Source organism: Mya arenaria, chromosome 9 (assembly GCF_026914265.1).
Source record: "Mya arenaria isolate MELC-2E11 chromosome 9, ASM2691426v1".
Taxonomy (NCBI): domain Eukaryota; kingdom Metazoa; phylum Mollusca; class Bivalvia; order Myida; family Myidae; genus Mya; species Mya arenaria.
Genome location: NC_069130.1, coordinates 72,576,215 through 72,594,902, shown reverse-complemented (window position 1 = coordinate 72,594,902; position 18,688 = coordinate 72,576,215). Strand labels below are relative to the sequence as shown.

The 18,688-nt window shown below is 36.1% G+C and overlaps 2 long non-coding RNA genes across 2 annotated transcripts; both read left to right on the top strand.

Annotated features, from left to right (window-relative positions):
* The first annotated feature begins 3,982 nt into the window (after positions 1-3,982).
* Positions 3,983-5,285, top strand: LOC128245360 (uncharacterized). The gene is made up of 4 exons (XR_008263129.1): positions 3,983-4,178; positions 4,451-4,521; positions 4,663-4,737; positions 5,164-5,285. It is a non-coding gene; the product is annotated as an uncharacterized LOC128245360 (long non-coding RNA).
* Positions 5,286-5,567: 282 nt separating this feature from the next.
* On the top strand, positions 5,568-11,936 carry LOC128245359 (uncharacterized). The gene is made up of 6 exons (XR_008263128.1): positions 5,568-5,667; positions 7,406-7,649; positions 8,393-8,477; positions 9,013-9,197; positions 9,948-10,062; positions 11,698-11,936. It is a non-coding gene; the product is annotated as an uncharacterized LOC128245359 (long non-coding RNA).
* The last annotated feature ends 6,752 nt before the right edge of the window (positions 11,937-18,688 follow it).

The window sequence follows — 18,688 nt, the reverse complement described above, 5'->3', positions numbered from 1 at the left end:
GTTTAAGTAAACTATTTTTTTTTTTTTCCAGCTTCTCTTTTTGCCATTCTTGTCAGTAAAATTTGACGATTTAAGTAAAAAAAATACAGACTGTGCCAGTATGCTGTAATTTTGGCAAGCATGAAGTCATTCCCCCGCGTGCCATGTATTGACATTTGAACATGAACAACATTGAATGATAGCAGCATTTTAAATATTTACCGGAGTATTGTGTTATTTGGAACATGTATTTAAGGCAAGCGTCTATATTGATTAAAATCGTAAATAAACAGATCACATTCGGAAATTTAATGCTTTTGTAACGGGTGTTCCATATTTAGGTACTGTTCCGATTTATACCTCTTGTAAATTAGAATATAAAACAAAATAAAAAATAAGGGCCGAAAGTCTCTGTCATCAGGGGCCGAAACGTCAACAGGATGGGGCCGATTTGGTAAGGGGCCCAAAAGGTTACCGTTTCAACTAGGAACCGATTTGTAAGGGGCCGAATTGTCTGGAAGCCATTATGATAAGTGTAATGTAACCGCCGCACGATTACCTCCCCTAGTTATTAAGTTTTCATTTGCTGTCATTAAAAGCTCATCATCGCATTTTTAAAACTTTAAATATAATTATACTTATTTACAGCGTAACGTACCCTCACACTTTCTATGTATGTATTAGCTGCGTATTGGGTCATTGCATTTAAACTTTATTTTGATTGGCTGTTCTTTATATGGGCGTCCTGAGTAGCATATATAAAACAAAACAAAAAACAGTTTCTTTAGTTTTTATCGAGTTGCTGGAGTGAACTGATTTAAAAAAAATATCTAATTTTAAGTTGACACTTGTGACTAATTTGCGATTGTTTATTCTTGTTTAACTCTGGTAGGCCATAACTTTGTTTTGTTTTTTTCACATCGGTGCATTAGTCTAAAATAATAGACGTGTTATATGGGATTCTTCCAATCCCTAACGTCGTGAAGGATTGCCATATTAAAAATCTAAAAAAAATCAATCGACGTACATTTATTTGGACTAATCGGTGCATGTGTCTCATCAGGTTATCATTATGCACCAGTCAATTGAGACACCCCCCCAAGGTCCGGGGGTTTACTGGGGATAGCTTGGGAAATGGGCCATGATTTAACCTTCCAGGTGGCCCCACAGTGCCGGGTGAATGCGGTGGTTTGTCTTCACATCAAAAATAGTGGGGAATGGATCTGGTCCCCTGGTGGTGCAGGGGCATTTGGTGGGGATTTTACCAGAAGTTCATGCGCGCAGGGCGGCAATTATACCTGGGCGAATTAGCTGTGGCAGACTCTGCGGTGGTTTGTGTGGAGGGTTTTTTGGAAGATGTGGGACGATTCAGACGAAAGAAACGGTCAGTCGAGGAGCTAAAACCGACCACGGGCATATTTCACTTCCAGTAAATTGCACATTACATCATTCAAACAGATGCAAGACTTACAGAAAGTGATAGCAAAAAACTTAAGTTTGTTTTTTCATTGACTGACAGTGACTTTGATTTGTCTAGTACAGAAAGTAATTCGTCAAAGGTAGAAGATTCTGCAGTTTGAAGAGCTGAGGGTGATTTAAAATCTAAGAAAAAGTCTTCAGATACAGTACACTCAACGAGTTAGACCCACTTTCCTCGCTCACTCCGAGGGATGAAGTCGATGATCGCGGGTTTCCTCCGAGGGTAAAACTGTTGCCCTTACTAAAATCCCCCGAGTTCCTCCGAGTGGCTGGCTTACCATCGAGTTTCATATGAACGATAGCGTTGAGAATCGTCCGATTTTATGATCCCGCGGCGGAACTCCGAGTCTAATCAGATAAGCAAGAAATCATTCTTGTTTAGAAGTTATTTATTTTTATGCTTATGCACATTGCTAAGCGTAAAAGATTGTTACAGGTACCAACGTTTAATTTGTATTTATGTCCGTAAACGCCAAATGAATATTGTCTTGAATTATAAACATTGAATCATTAAAGTATATCCACTAAGTTATTGCATCATAAAGCAGCCGACTATTTACACGTTTCTGAACCATGACCTCTGACGTCAAGCGCGTGATCAATACAATGTAGAATATACTTTTTATTATTGATGGTTAAAAATAGCTATGACGTCTCATGGAATTTTCCACAGAAAACGAGGCCTTCAAAACCATGCGCTGTGAACTTTGAACGCATGTTTGACAGAATAAATGTGTTTATCAGTCATTAGCAAAAACATGGTTATAAGATGCATGTGCAACTAGTGAAATACGACTGCATTCTTGTGGTAAGCTAACTTCATGCAAAACGGGCAGAGGAAAAAGAATAATAGCAATTTACTGGAGCCGTCGTAATCTGTTGAAAATTTTAATAAAATAAATATAGCTTTAGCGTAGATTCTTATCTAGTATCCGCAGAGTTTCGCGGAGTTAACCCCTCCGAGGAACGCCGAGTTCGTTATTCTTCGGTCGACTTATCACCCTCCGAAGTTGAGAACACTGCTCTTTAAATCCCTTATATTTGGTTTCAAAAAGGTATTCCATGAATGCAACACAGTTAAACTTGTATTTCGGCTGAAAGAGGTTGATGGAGGTTACTGAACTGAGACAGCATTGTCTCACTTATCGGTGTTATTTTCTTATCACACTTACAGTTTAAATACATCTGTCTGAGAAAAAAAAATGATTCCATTTGTTATTCTTTACAATTATTTTTTTTTGCTCTAACAATGTACATGTATACAGCTGTCATAAATAATTGAAGTAATTATTTTATTGCACTTACAATGTACATATATATATTACAACTGTCATAAAATAAGTTAATATTAGATGTTATTCTTTACAAAAAGAATAAGCACATACCATGTACATGTAATTACCTTAGACAATGAAATCTTGTTTTCATCTTGTTTGCTACAATGTGATGGAATGTTATTCAGGCCAGCTGCAGGGAGTTAACATCCTAGCCAACCTTCACCAAGGCACCAATGACAACGGGAATCACAAAGACTCATCCAGGAAGCAGTGCTAACTTTTGGGCGATTGTTGAGGGACACCCTACTGGAAGATATTGGAAAATCCCCATGGTATGTGATAATGTCATCATGGTGGATGAGACAACAGATGTCTCCATCATTAATGAGATGATTGTCTACATCAGGTACATAGTTACTAAATGTTGTAAATCATTTTTGTAAATGAATACCATTTGAAAATACTATGGTTGTTTTCTTTATTATGCATTATTACATTTTCTGTATTTAACACTCGTGTATCTGAAGGATGGGACTAGCAGAACGGAGTTCTTGTCTGTGCTGTCTCTTGCTGACTAAAAGGCAGATACCATCAGAGCTGCCATCACTGACCTCTGTCAACCTGTTACTGGACCGGATGTGTGCCTTTGGCAACATTGGGGCTGCTGTCATGGTGGGTTGAAAAAAAAACAGGGTGGCAATGCAATTGCAGCAGAGAGTACCCCATCTGGTCAACAACTACTACTTTCACATAGGTTGCCCTTGCTGCAGTCCAGGCAGTCAAGGTTGTACCATACCTTCCCTAAGTTAAGGATATTCTAGGTGACAAGTGCCCGGTCAGGACAAGTGGCTTGAGGGAAATACAGACAAATTGATAGCTAATTCACTTAGTGAATTTGCAGGTTTATAGCTTGCAAGTCATCTCAGTGAATTTGCAGGTTTATAGCTTGCAAGTCATCCCAGTGAATTTGCAGGTTTATAGCTTACAAGTGACATCCCAGTGAATTTCAGGTTTATAGCTTGCAAGTCATCCCAGTGAATTTGCAGGTTTATAGCTTGCAAGTCATCCCAGTGAATTAGCAGGTTTATAGCTTGCAAGTCATCCCTAAACATATTTCTGCTAACAAAAAAGTAAGTAAGATATTTTATTTTCCATAATTTTTATTTAGCACCTCAAAATTATTTTTGTTATTTCAGAATGTGCTGAAGAAGCCTCTGCTCAAGCTGTTAGAGGTGAAGATGGATGTAACAGGAGAAGGCAACAACTACGTTGATAGAGTGCCTGCCATCCATCTTCACCAGCCTGAAGAGGGAGGCTGGGAAACGAAATTATGTAAGGGCAGCTGGTCTAGCAAAGTTCACACAGGACCACCGCTTTGTGATGTTCCTTCACATGATGGCTGATGTTTAGCCTCACCTAACAGAACTGTTTGTTGCCATGCAGGTATGTCATCTTTAGATAAAATTACATCTTCTTTCCGGAACAAGGAACACATGAAAAGTTATTTCCATGTACAACTCTGTGAACACATTATTTTTACTGGTGTTTTTATTAAAAAATATATGTAATAGAAGGTTAGATATTATGCATCTCGTTCTAATTTTAAATTTCTTTTGTTTAAGTTATCTAGATAATTTAAAGTTAAGTTGTTGATATTGTTGTGCATTTGCATATCTTAAGTCCCTTCCTGACTAAAATTGTTGGGAAATTTCCAGAAGCTAAAGGTCTTCAACCCCCGGAAGTTCCTTGGGGGGAGACAACCTGCCATGGGGAAAATGGCATTAAGGTAATTATGAGTAAAACAGAAAAAAAAATGTGCATGCTTAGAAAGAAAGATGCCTTGACTAAACAGCCTTCTTTATTTTATATATGATAATGTTAATGGAATAGTTTTTATAGTCAATGTGTAAATTATATTTCCTTTCAGGACCTGGCTGAGCACTTCCATCTTCCAGTAAACAAGATCTTAAGTGAGTGGAGGCAGGTGCGGAACACACTGAGAGTGAGTGGCTTTGCAGCAGACCAGGCTATTGAGTGGGTGGACAGCATTTTCATAACAGAGGGATGAGAAGTTGACCTTAAGAGAGGACTAGAACTTCAAGAACCTTATGAATAACACTGTCTGGCTAATAGTACTGCAAAACTTGAAGCTTTGTCTTGTTGATTCATGGATAAGCCAATGTGTTTCATCTTCATTTCTAACTCTTGATATGTCAGCAAGTATGGCCTAAGAGATTCATATGGTAACCGCATGGTTTTATCTGTTTCATACACATGTAGTTGTTTTGATATTTTCACCATGGCTTTAGAGAAGATAATTTTAGAGCTAATGTTGTATTGAAAGCATCATGGGCCATTCTGTGTGTATTTAATGATTGCTTCAAATGAGCTTCATTTTGACTGTGAGCATTCAAATATTTGTCCTCAGACCCGGTAGGAGAGTATGTCAGGGATGGTTTGCTGCAAGCTAAGCAGGCTAAAGATGATTGAAAAGATTATGTCCAGACCTATGGGAACTATACAAGATGGGTTTGTGGAGCAGGGATAGTGGGGTAATTTATCTTAAAGCTAGGGTATGTGTTTTAAGTGCATGTAATAGTCAGGGGGCGTATGAATCTTGTCAAATCTCGGACACAACAGGGATAGCAATGATTATCTTGGAGGTATTGTAACGTAGTGTTTATGTAAACTCAGGACTTACCCTAACAGGAAATATTTAAGAAATGATCATGCTAATAATGGAGAAAGTGTATTTTAATGTGTATGTGCTTGTAAAAGTTAGGTTTCTAGTCAGAAACTAATGTATGAAACATTACAGGGGATAAACTTCCAGAGATTATCAACATCAGGGGAAAACTGCAATACTTCTAGTAACTGCCCCGAGATGAGGATGCCTATTGATGGACCCTGGTATATAGGTATACAGCATAAGGTAAATAAACTGCTCTCAAAAATCTCATTAGAAACAACATGGACTCGAATCTTCCATGGGATGAGAGGCCAGGACAGAAATGGGCTGCAGGGGCTAGAAGTAACATTATAGCCAACGTTGTTCGAGGTCGTGTTGCCACAAAGGTAGGGATGCAAAGAAGTTGTCATAGTGCCTTGGTTTTGTTGTCAATCCTGGACCATAATTAAAACAGTTCAATAAGTTTTAAACACAACTTGGTACACATGTTGCCAGAGACATTTAAACTAGGGATGCAAACGAATGGCAATATTGATATTCGAATATTCTGTAATTTCCTTTGAACGAATATTCGAATATTTGAAAACCAAAATGCATCTTTTAAAAGTTGTAGTAAATATTAATTTTATTCGCTAAAGTAATAGTGTTACATTTTAGCCCTTCTTTGTCGTAACCACTACGCGCAGCGGACCATGAATTTTGCCAAATGAGCCTCGGAAATTCCTCATTTTAGAAAGACAAAAAGTAATAAATTATGAACAAAGAAACAACAAAATATTTTAATTTATATTCCTCTGCCTTCATATCTGTAGACAACGTAAACTTAGATGGATTCTGGTCAAATGGCGTTATCGCCAATGGAAGGTATTTCCGTAGTATGAGCAGCCTCGTTCTGGGATTGACCTCTACTAAATAAAACTATGGACAAACCAAACCAACTCAAGGACTAGTTTATTCCTTGATTGGCAAAGGCATTCAAATTTACCGAAACTAATTGAATTTTGTGTCACTTGTTTTATTAAGGCAAAATTACGGGGTCTTTTTATGGTACCCGACGATATGTCCCTAAATGGCATATGACGCGTGTTAAGGGTACCACATTCACACTTCTGGCAGTATTGGCCAGTTGTTTTAAAAACAAGGCAAACAAATTTTAAACACAATAACAGAATTGTAGGCAAAAGGTTTTATTATATTTATTCGACACCAAAAGACATCGAATATTCGAATACCGATTTTGACATTCGAATACTAAACGTTTGATCGAATATTCGAATATTCGTTCGCATCCCTAATTTATACACACATCCTATCCACAAAGATTTATGATATGCACAAAAAAGTAGAAAATTTGTTGAAGATTGGATCTAGTATTGCTTTACTATTGCTGGATGTTAAGCTATTTATTGTTACCATGTTACAAGGATAATATAGTGTGGATATAACCTGATCCAGGATTGCATCAGACAAGGAAGATCAGGAAGGTATCTATACTGGGATGTTAAATTTAAATTTTAAAAAGGATGCATTAATGCATTGTCAGCTTATGATGTCAAGTGAAGAAATCCAGTGAAAAATGCTAGCAATATTTAAAGATGCACTCTTACTCCCAAATAAGATTAACCACAATTTATAATATTGTTTTATTATTCCCAAAAGGATGAATACATGTAAAAACAATGCTTCTTATGAAATTTACCAAGTTGAATTTGAAAGAAATGAGCGTAAAACACAATATTTCTACTTAAAACTATAGTAGACCACAGTAAATCTTTTAACATTCACCAATCATTTAATATTTTTAATACACATTTACAATCTTGTTATCAGTAATTAATATTTTCCATAAATGCATTTTTTGAGTTAGTAGCTTATGGTTTATCAGTCAACATATATGTTTGTTAAACATGTGTTTGAATTGATTTTGAATAAGAGTTTTACTTTAACAATGTCCAGGAAAATATGATCTTTCTCAATTCAGCAGTGTTAAGGACATGCGGTTGTGATGTGTGATATACCCTGTACCCTGAAAGTAGTCCACTAAAGGTGTAGGCACACAAAGAAATGCTTCTGGGTTGTTTTAAGTATCCCTTTAAGAAGTTCTTAAAGGCAATGGTGCACCCCATTTAGCAGCATCTCAACCTAAATGCAGTGTACAGCAATGAAGTTTCACACACAAGTTACTGAGGATATAGGCACATAGTTTCTGAAAAGAGTCCCTCAAGGTTTGTGCAATTTAATTTAAATTTGAAATTAATTAACATTTTTTTAAGATTTGTCTTAACCTGACTTAATAATGTGCAAGAATTCTGGGTCTTTGTCTGTCCTCTGCAACTTCAAAAGCAACAATACACATTTTGCAGCTATTTTTACTGCATTACAGTTTTCATTTATTGTGATTTATTTTGTGGAAAAATATCATTATTTACATTTATTTCCTGGTAGTTATTTGTTTTTTTTTAGTCATGGATAAGTTTATTGAAGAGTGTCAGGAAGCTGAAAGTGTTCAGTGCACAGCATGCAAATGAAGAGTGTCAGGAAGCTGAAAGTGTTCAGTGCAAAGCATGCAAATGAAGAGTGTCAGGAAGCTGAAATTGTTCAGTGTACAGCATGCAAATGAAGAGTGTCAGGAAGCTGAGAGTGTTCAGTGTACAGCATGCAAATGAAGAGTGTCAGGAAGCTGAAAGTGTTCAGTGCACAGCATGCACATTTAGGATGTGTTTTTTGGACTGGCTATGTGAACAGACAAGGCTATTGTCAGTTTCTAAACAGAGATCCTGGGGGACCCCCAACTCTGCAGGTCATAGGACACTCCTTGAGCTTTGCGTTTTTTGAGGGGAATTTTTATGTTCACCCTAGTCAAAAGCTTCACATTTATGCAAAATAAGCTTTGTATAAATCATTTTCATTACGAATCAAACTCTGTTTTAATAACAACTTAAGAAAAAAAATGTTTTTCTTATTGCAGTTGCTGTTTGGGACATATCAGAAAAGAACTCCTGGCTTCCAAACTGCAAGATTCATCTCTTCCACTGGATGTCATAGCTTTGGAGGTGAGTGTGCGTATTGATTGTTTGATTGATTAATTAATTTATTGATTGACTGGTTGATTGATTTAGTATGAGTGGGTGTTAGTGAATGAGTGTGCCATCCTAACTAAATGAGTATGAAAGTGTGTGAGTGAGTGCATGCAGCCAGCTGTACATATTCTCTGAATTGGTCGGCATATCACACCATCAGACATTTTGCCATGAATGTGACAGAGTTAAAGGCCATTTCATTCATGATGTTAGATTATATTAACTCATCAAGCTGACCCATGGCATATTCTTCCACATACTTTCCAGATTTCTTTCTGTTACAATATCTTTGCTCCAGATTTGATTTCCTCAATGTACACATTATTAGGTGTTTGATAATTTTTGTGACTTTAAGACCTTTCTGAGGCTGCAATTAAAGTAACTACATGCTCTTGGAGACAAAGGATGCAAAGTTATAGTTTTTACTTTTTCTTAACATTCATAGTGAGTTGTTCAGTAATCAGCATTGTTGACTGCCTGTTCACTGATACAATGTACCTATTTCCAGTATAGTTTCCGTGAGCACACAGTCATTCTCTGTCTAATCAGGAACTGGATGATGCGTGTGGGCAGAAATGCAGAGTGTACCACCTGTCAAAAAAGCCACCTATTCCTTCAATGAAGAGATATGTGTGTGTGGACAGTGACTGTAGTTTCCAGAATAGAACTCACCTGTTACCTTAGGAACTTCAGGTAAACAGTAAATCTGGCCTATAATTTTGCCACTACCTCTTGTTGTCATTCAGTAACTATAGAACAGCAAGACTTCATGTCCTTGTTAAGTGCCAAAGCAGCTTCTTGCTGAGGCAGTTTGTAGAGCAATTTTGGAAAGAAAAAATTGGCTCCAATGATTAATTCTGGCTTTTGAATTTGCCGAGATCCAAGACGCTGTAGGTCAGCTTTCCTAGGGACATTCCTGGAACAGTCAAGTTCCTCATATTAATCCTGCACTTCAAGGTGAGTTTTTGCACTTCCTTTGACAACTCTTCTGCAAATGCATGGGCCATTTTTTAGTCTAAAGGTGGATCCATGTATTGCAGATTTGGTTAACAGCAAGCATAGCCACCTTGACATTCAACTTCATAGTTTGTGTTGCACAGGTAAGCACCACCCAGCACAGCTTGTTTTGGACTGTAAATGCCAGAACATACTTGTGACTAGTGTGATTTTCAATAGCCACACTATATAAATGAGAAGCAGCTTGTCCAGGTTTGTATGAAGAAACCTTGCGGTCGGAATTATAGCAGCCATCCACTGACAGATTGAAGTGATTTGGATTTTTGGATTCAAGTTTAGATCCCAGACCAAACATTGTTTCCTTTAGAATATATATATATTCAGATTATTGTATAAGCTACACACATGTACACTTCTTATATTGGTTTATAAGAACTTTCTCAAATTGACTATGCAGTTTCCCAGATTTACACCCTTCTATTACAGATACTTCCAAGGGTGTAGTACCGGTGCACCAGGCCGGTTTTCCAGCTGAGTGAATCCAATCAACATTTCCAGCTAAACAAGGGCCAGGAACAATATTAGACTCCTTATCAAAATGGTGAGCTTTGCGTATTTTTTTCCGGGATGGTAAGCAATGCCAGACTTCCTGCGTTTTAGGGTGCTTTCATTTTTGTTTTACAGAAGTTAGTACCCCGAGTTCTCAATGGAATCACAACTGCTTTAGGTGAATACAGATTAGAAAATACAATCTCAATTTTGAAACTAACAATTGTATATCTACAATAAATGCTAAAAATAATTCATATTTTATTATTTTTGCATTGATACAAATTTCATTATTTAAGTAAGGAAATGCCTGATTTTTTATTGAAAATTTGAAGTACTGTCAACACTTGTTAAGTCACTTTTGTCGTATCTACGGAAAAAAGTCTACATTTAACAAATATTTGACACATCCAAATTAAAAAAAAAATAACACATCTGAGTTCGATTTATGTCCGATGTCCGACTTCTGTAACTGAATGGTCTTGTTACATATTACCGTCGTGATAACAGCAAACGTATTATTGAAAAATAATGTAAAAAAATGATTTATTTGTGTCAAATTTATTTGATTCTAATCAATTAATTGGTTTAAAAAAGCTTTATACAAGTTAAGCCAACACATTTATTCACTCATGCAGTGTAGAGAAATTTCTTCTTCACATAACTTTCATTGTTGTCAAATTTTTCCATGATATCACCGGCGTCCTTGTACGTTTCAATCAATGTCTCTTGTACATTGATGTCTCTTTAATCAAAAACATAAACAAACAACTTATTCACACTTATTAACCTCCAATTATGATAGTTTTATTGATATGCATGGTAGTTTAGCGACATACCCTAAAGTCATTAATATTTTTGCACCTTTCTCGATCTATAGTTAGACATAAGGAACAGGAAGATGTGTGAAATTTGACCACATGGACTGAAATAATAGCGAAAAAATCGAGATAGAAAATTGACACAAGCAAATTTATTTTATATAGGTTAAGGAGGAATAAATTCGGGACCGGAGAAAAAAGTCGACACAACCTGATAGTCGAGATATCCGACGTTGACATAGCGAGTCTGGACTGTATTTCTATCATAAAGCTCTATAAAACACATTTTAAATGGTGTGAATGGACCAAATCAGGGATTAGGAACAATGATGACACAAGCACTGTTACATGTTCTTTATTTCATGAAATCTCTAAATTATCTATGGTGAAACATCAAATTTAGTCTGATCTCCATTTCTCAGAGAATTTAGCTGTCTGAGGGCCTATTCCATCAATGAGTATCACTGTCTTTAAATTGTTGTTGCCGTTCAGTTTTGAATAGCAAAAGGAAAAAAAGTATATTTCTTTCTTAGATACACACTTTAGATTTGGAAAAAGTTATGGTTTTTAATCTAAAAAGGAGTATCACATAAAGGTTTCAGCACACAATGAAAAATTAATGCTTCTGGGTTGCTGTATTATAACCTCAATCAAGTAGTTCTAAAAAACAATGTTTCCCCCCATTAAGGTATGGATTTTCTAGTATACATATTTAACTTGATATCCATTTAAGTTGGTTTATTTTAAATAAAAGTTGTCTCAGTTTAAAAAGTAGGTAACCATTTCAGCCAAATTAAGTAGGCAGTGTTGTTAGATAAGATATATTATATAATATTATTTTACATATACATTTGTCCGTTTTTCAGGGTTGAAAATCAAGGAGCTGTGATGTACAATAGAGGTACGCTCAAACGCGGAGGAAATGTTCAACCCTGACCTGACCCAGTGGCCAATGATACTGCGATTGGCAAGGAAGTCTTATTCAGGCCAAATGCTGCACTGGCCGAGAGCAGGGAATGTCTCCAGGATGGATACATGAGGACAGAAGAGTGGATGAACAACAGCTAGGCAGGAACAGTATTCTGTATAAGAATGAAGACACCAAATGATTACACTGTCAGTCAGCATCTGAGCTTAAGCTGATTGTTTGTAGACATTTCTAACAATTTTTGTACTACTATGACTATGTGAATGAGACATAAGTTTCAAAATTAATTGTTCATTTTTTCTGCCATAAAATGATTAGATGTTTTTTGTTTTATTTTCTATTCATTTCATAATTCTGTTAATTTATTTTATTATTTCGGGAATAAGACAATCAATTATGCGTTCATGCTTTTGACTTTTTTTTAATAATTCCCCCCCTGCTCCCTTGCCGAAAAGGAAAGAGGATTATATTTATGTGTGTGTGTGTGTGTGTGTGTGTGTGTCAGAGCAATCTTGTCCAAAGCATAACTTGAAAAGTCTTTAAGGTATTGACTTCAAACTTCACATACAGATAGATCTCATTTATAGTAGAATAGCAGTGCACAGGAACAATAATTCTTGCTGCTGTTTTATATTGAGTTTTTAAAGTATTGACTTTAAACTTCATGTACTGATAGATCTCATTTAGGCAAAGTGTGGTGCACATGAACCATAACTCTGGCTGTCGTATCATTTTAGTTATTGCCTTTTGACTATTTACTTTTGTAAATTAACGTTTGTTATGTACATAATATTTTTATATCTATGTTTTATTTACTACTATTTTTATTACTTGGTAATATGTTATGCTCTCCGTTACTGGAGGAATAAAACGTATCTTTTTATCTATTTAACAACAAAGCAGTTGTGAGTTTTTTTACTGAGTAGTTTTAAATATACAGTATAGGATTTACAATTGTATAAAAGCTGCAATGGCGAAATGAATGATGATAACAATAATGATAACATTAACAATAAATTTTAAACTTGTTTATTTGCTTAAACGCCTATTTCTACATATGAATACACATTCAATGGCATTATACAATTATTACAGACAAGCATTGAATAACCAGTAATTAATGAAAAATTATCATGGATATTAGCATACAGTTCATTACATACGTAGTTTACCGCATAGTATATAAATGATGTACAACATGTATATACATGATGGGTGTTCACCAATGTTTAAACAGACAACAGCATAAATAAACATAATTATACAACAAGTTCACAAAATGAATTGCTGATAATAAGAACAGTTTGAAAAACAATCTACTGGGTAGTATCATTTTTAATAGGATTATATAAGAGTTACATACAGTGTAAATGATAGGTGCCATTAGCTTACATGTCCATTAAAAAACCTCCCATTGTCATTTATCTACATACCAAGTTGCATACAAAATTAATGTCTCAAATTTCATTGTGATTTCGAATGTGTATTTCAGAAAACAAATTATCTTTGTGCAGTGGTTTTGTTAATAGCTCGTCTGTTTTATCTTGTTGTCACTGTGCAAAAATCGTTCACAGACGAACATTATTGTTCACTCCATAGCGCACTTGTTTCTAAACTGTACACGGAATGATATCACTTTAGAATTTGTTTTTTGAATTATTTTGGCCATGTTTGCAGACGGTAGTCTTTGAAAATGCCACTGTTTACGTTAGTTGTAATATTACAGACACATTAGTATGTATATTATGGCTAAAGTGGCGTTGCGAAAATCCCTTAGCCTGACGGGATAGCCGGAGGTCGGTCTGTTATTCATGGAGGGATCCCGATCCTGCTACGTGCAGATGAACAGTGATCAGTGTTACATTAATTGGCGCTCAGAAAAGGCTTAAGACAGACTGCAATGACGGAAAACTATATAGCACATCTTATTAATTCAATACAAACATTGCTCCTGTGTTAGCGCTTATGTCCACATTTCTGTTGACAGTGCTTTCTTCCACAGTAAGCATGAACACAGGCACAATCACTTCCCAGAAGGTATAACACGTATGTTCGACGTCGGAGTGACGTTTGATTTTTATTTGCAACATTGTCATTGGCTACAAAACCGATGTATAAACATGCAACGCGTTCAGTAAAGATGTTTGCGGCGAACGTTTGCTGTTTAGTTTCCCGCTTAACGTGTATGCGCTGCGTTGCAACAGGGATACAAAACAAAACGTTTGCGAGCGTTTTGTAAACGCTCGCCTAACTGAACGCACTGCTGGTATAAAGCCGACGTTGGGATTTAAAACAAACAACACTCGACATCTTTATAATTATTATGTACAATGTAGACTTAAAAGGTTGTAAAACCGACCACAAGCCAGTTGAACTAGTAAAGTATGTAGGAAAAGAAACAAGAAACACTGCGTTGATTGTGTGGGCATTTATTCAAAATGCCATAAAATAAAATCAAAGTCAACAAGACTAGGATGTTAGTGTTACGTTATGATTCCCGTAACACAATATTTGGGTGGGTAAACTGCCCCCATTATGATACACAGAAAAATACGAAGTTGTAAATAACGTAATATGATGGTAGTACATGTATAAACAGGGAAATAAAACATTTTGATGAAACACAAGTTATAATGAATCAAATGATACAAAGTAAAATGTGCGGCACCCTAGACAGTCAAATTCCTTTTTTCAAGAAAAAAAGAGGTGGGGGTGGTGGTTAGTTGAAAAAATCTAAACCGAATTGTTGAACGCTTCTATTATGCCGAAGTAAACAAAGGAGATGGTTGAAGAGTCTGATTGGTTTACAGAGATCCCATGAGAGGTCAAATGACCTGATAAGCCCGTGTTCCTTTACAAATCTGATTGATAGTAAACCGTCGCCGTGGACTTGTGGTTAAGGCATCCGCCTACGGAGCGGGAGGTCGTGGGTTCGATCCAGTGCTGCGTCATACCGAACGACGTTAAAAGTTGGTGCAAGTAGCTCACTTGCCTGGCGCTCGGAATTTAAAGGGTAGTGCTTGTAAAGTGGTGTACACAGTACTGGTTCAACCCAGGAAAGTTGTACCCCGTGTATCGGTCTTTACACCGAGCACGTTAAAGAACCAAGAGGTTTCTTCGCAAAGAGCTAGGGTATCACACCCGGATCTGTTGTATCTCACTCTGTTTCTTCAAGTCTTCCAATGTCAGGATTTGACTGCGAATTGCTGTCACTTCTATCTCATGTCACCTATGGCATTTAAACACAATTTAAGTCCTGATGGCGTCACGGCGGGGTCAAGCCACAATGCAGCCAATGGGCGCGGGCAGACCTTGATAAACTCAAATAAACAAACAAACAAATCTGATTGGCTGATCGCGGTCAGCTGACTGATAAAGGCACTGATAATGAAATATTCGTTGCATAACGACAAAGAATTTTATGTGTGCATAAAATACTATCTATATATTGTACACTTATTTATATAAGGTTGTAGAGGCGACCGCAAGCCGGTTGAACTAGTAATGTATGTAGGAAAAAATACAAGAAACACTGCGTTGATTGATAATGGGCTTTATTTTATAAATTAAAATCAAAGTCAATAATAATAGGTTGACGTAGTACAATGTCAGTGTGGGTAAACCGCCAAAAGGCAAAGCCGCCGCCACCCTACATCTAACTGGATTCCGGGTCAATTTATGTTCACAAAGGGCTGAATACAACGTACACACGAATAACTCGTTAAATTGTTTTGGTATTTGATAACTATTATTCTTTACATTTATATTGAAATCATGAAGAATTAAAAACTTGTTTACAAAGGCGTGAAACAAACATCACCAACGGGCACTACCAAAGATGGAATAAAATCCTGGATGAGGCTGCTAACTAGAAATGTATGGTCAAAGGGAAACAATTCAATTACCCATCACTCAGGAGTGCTTACGCTGTAACTGCCCTTTTCACTTGCTAACATTTCCCAATAACATATTACATTGACCATTTACCAAAAGTTTGGGATATTACGGATTCAAAATGGGTATTTTCAGTGATTAACTTGCCGTTCCAACACGAACTGCAGGACAAGCTACATACAGATAAAATGGAGATACATAATACTGTGTTCTGTTAGGGCCATTATGTTCGACAAGAAAGTCGAATAAGCAGAGGGGCGAAGGCAAAGACATGAATACATAGACACGAAAATACAAAGTAGGAAGGCAAATGAACGATTGTAGCTTCGCTTAGCTATTCACCTTTGCCCATTCGCATTCCGTTTGCAAAAGCGCTTTACAATTATTCCGCATAGCTGATCATCACTGAGTCATTTTCCTCTGCTTTGCTATGTATGTCTGTTTGTGTCTGTTTGAGCAAAGTACAAAATTATGAACCCTTGCGTATGTATTATTTTTAAAAAATCTCCATGGAAATAATCAGTGGGTGTCTTTGAAAATTCTTATTTCCTAATAAGAAACGTAACTTGTTTTCTAACGTGTTTTAAACAATAGTAGTTGCTTCAACCTTTCTGGCTTCTGGTGTTTGGGTCGTGAAACACAAATTCAAATGGGAAGATTTGTTACGCGAACTTAAAAATGTTAGAAAAAAATAAGTGTACGGGGATAAATTTAGTAGTCTGTATCTGCGTCCGTATGGCGGAGACGGCTGAGGTATTCCGATTGTTGCTAAAGCAGCGCGCACTTAAAATCACAGGGGCAGGCTGGAGGGTGCTTTGTTATACCACATCCCTATGATCACGCCCCCTTCTCTCAAAAATAAATTAATAAAGATAAATACATATTCCCAGACTCTATTAATAATGATTAATTGTCTTTGTTACGTCAGTATATGATGACTTTAAAAGTCATTGTTTGCTTGTTCGAAGTAGGCAAACTAAAACGGGAGCGAGACAAATCGGCCCCTTACCAAATCGGCCTACAACCAAATCGGCCCCTAAGACGTTTCGGCCCTGCTTTTTCGTCCACTTAATTAAATTGACTCGAGACGTTTCGGCCCCTTACTGATTTTCAACAGAGTCATTTCGACCCCTTAATTTTATTGTATTTTTTATTTTGAATAAAAAGAAAAAACATAATTTATTAAATTTTATTTCAAAAAAAGTTGAAAATGAGATCTGAAAACTCACAAATAGACAAATATTCAAGAAATACATTGCTAACATTGATAAAAAAATCATTCAAATCTAAATTTAAATTTAAACCCTTATTTTTAATATTAAATGTTAAAAAATGTAAGAACGTATTTAATTATATCACTGTTAAATATCGGCGGACGATAGGTGCTCGAAACAGTTTTAGATAGTCGACTTGATATAAAACACATATCATTATACCTCTTGTAAATATTACCAACATGCTTATGTAAATTATTTCAAGATTTGTTTCAAGATTTTTTTGAAGTCTAAAAATTTATGTTCTAATTCAATTTATTTTTATAAAAAAGCAATCTCATAAAAAATGTCTATGTTCACATGTATATTTGTGTTCAAGTATAAATATATTTTCGTTGATTTTTTTTTTCAATATATTAATTTTGTATGCATATATAGCTTTATGTGAATAAACATATCTCATTTAATATAACTTCTTTTCAAATAAAAATTGAAATTTTATGTTTTAACTTATATTTAGAAATAAATAACAAAATAAAAATAAGGGCCGAAACGTCTCCGTAATCAGGGGCCGAAACGTCTATAGGATGGGGCCGATTTGGTAAGGGCCGAAAAGGTAACCGTTTCAACTAGGGGCCGATTTGGTAAGGGGCCGATTTGTCTGGTAGCCACTAAAACGTGCCATTAACTCACCTCCTCCATTTAACATTTTAACATGTTCACTCAAATAAAAATGCATATTTTTAAGGAAATTGCGAAATCCACATTACTGCAAAATTAAGTATTAGATAGGGAAAAAACTTTAAGTTGTCGAACACTACATCTCTTGCACAGTTATCTGTCAGACTACCAGCTTACAAGTTGACATTATCAGGCAGTCCGCCCATTGGTTAAAAATACAAAAAGGAAAAAAAATGCAAGCATTGAAGATATAACTTAGGATTGTAACCGGGTAGGGTTTGACCGTTTCTGTCATGTACGTTTTGACTGTTTGATCACATGATGACACATCCGGGAATCTTAAAAAATGTGCGCCATTTCTATTGATCATTTAATTACATTTCGCCTTTAAATTACTATCCAGAGTGCACGTAAGTGGTACGAATTGGTTTGTTTTCTCTCGTTGTCCGTTCTTCAATATGCTTCTATTGCGCCGCGGTGGACTTGCAGTAATTAAACCTGTTGATGGTTGCAACACCCCGGTTATCACGTGCCGGTTCCACACTAGTCTAGTCGACCTAAATGGCCGTCAACGAGTCATTTGACGATTTTTAGACTGGCAGACTCGAGACGTCCACCATCTCGGCAAAAAGTAGCAATCGGTGCTTGCGCAGAGAATCCTGGCGGCCACAATTTTTTAAATTATTATCTTCGTTATAAATTCAATCTTTACGAAAATATCATTGCCTACTATAAAACATATTTACTTGTGTCATTATGCCAAAAAAACATGTTCAGATACCATTATGCACTTAATTACATGCATCGATTGTATAATCCATTCATCTGTAAATCTAGGACAAATCTGACATGGAGTAAAGGATTTCGAATATTTTGGTCGTTGATAGGTTTGGTTAAATAACACTATTTTAAATTCAACCATTTCAATGCGCTGAACGATTTGGGAGACCATAGCTTATTCCCTTATGCATTACCTTTTTTGATGAAATATATTTTTGAATGTGTAATAATAAAGGTGTTTAAAGGGAGAAGTAGTAGCAACCCCAGGTAAGCCAATAATCCCACTAGATGTTGCGTACGTTGTTGGCTTACATCGGGAATTTGTTAATTTTTTGCAACTCAATGCTTCATGAAATTTGT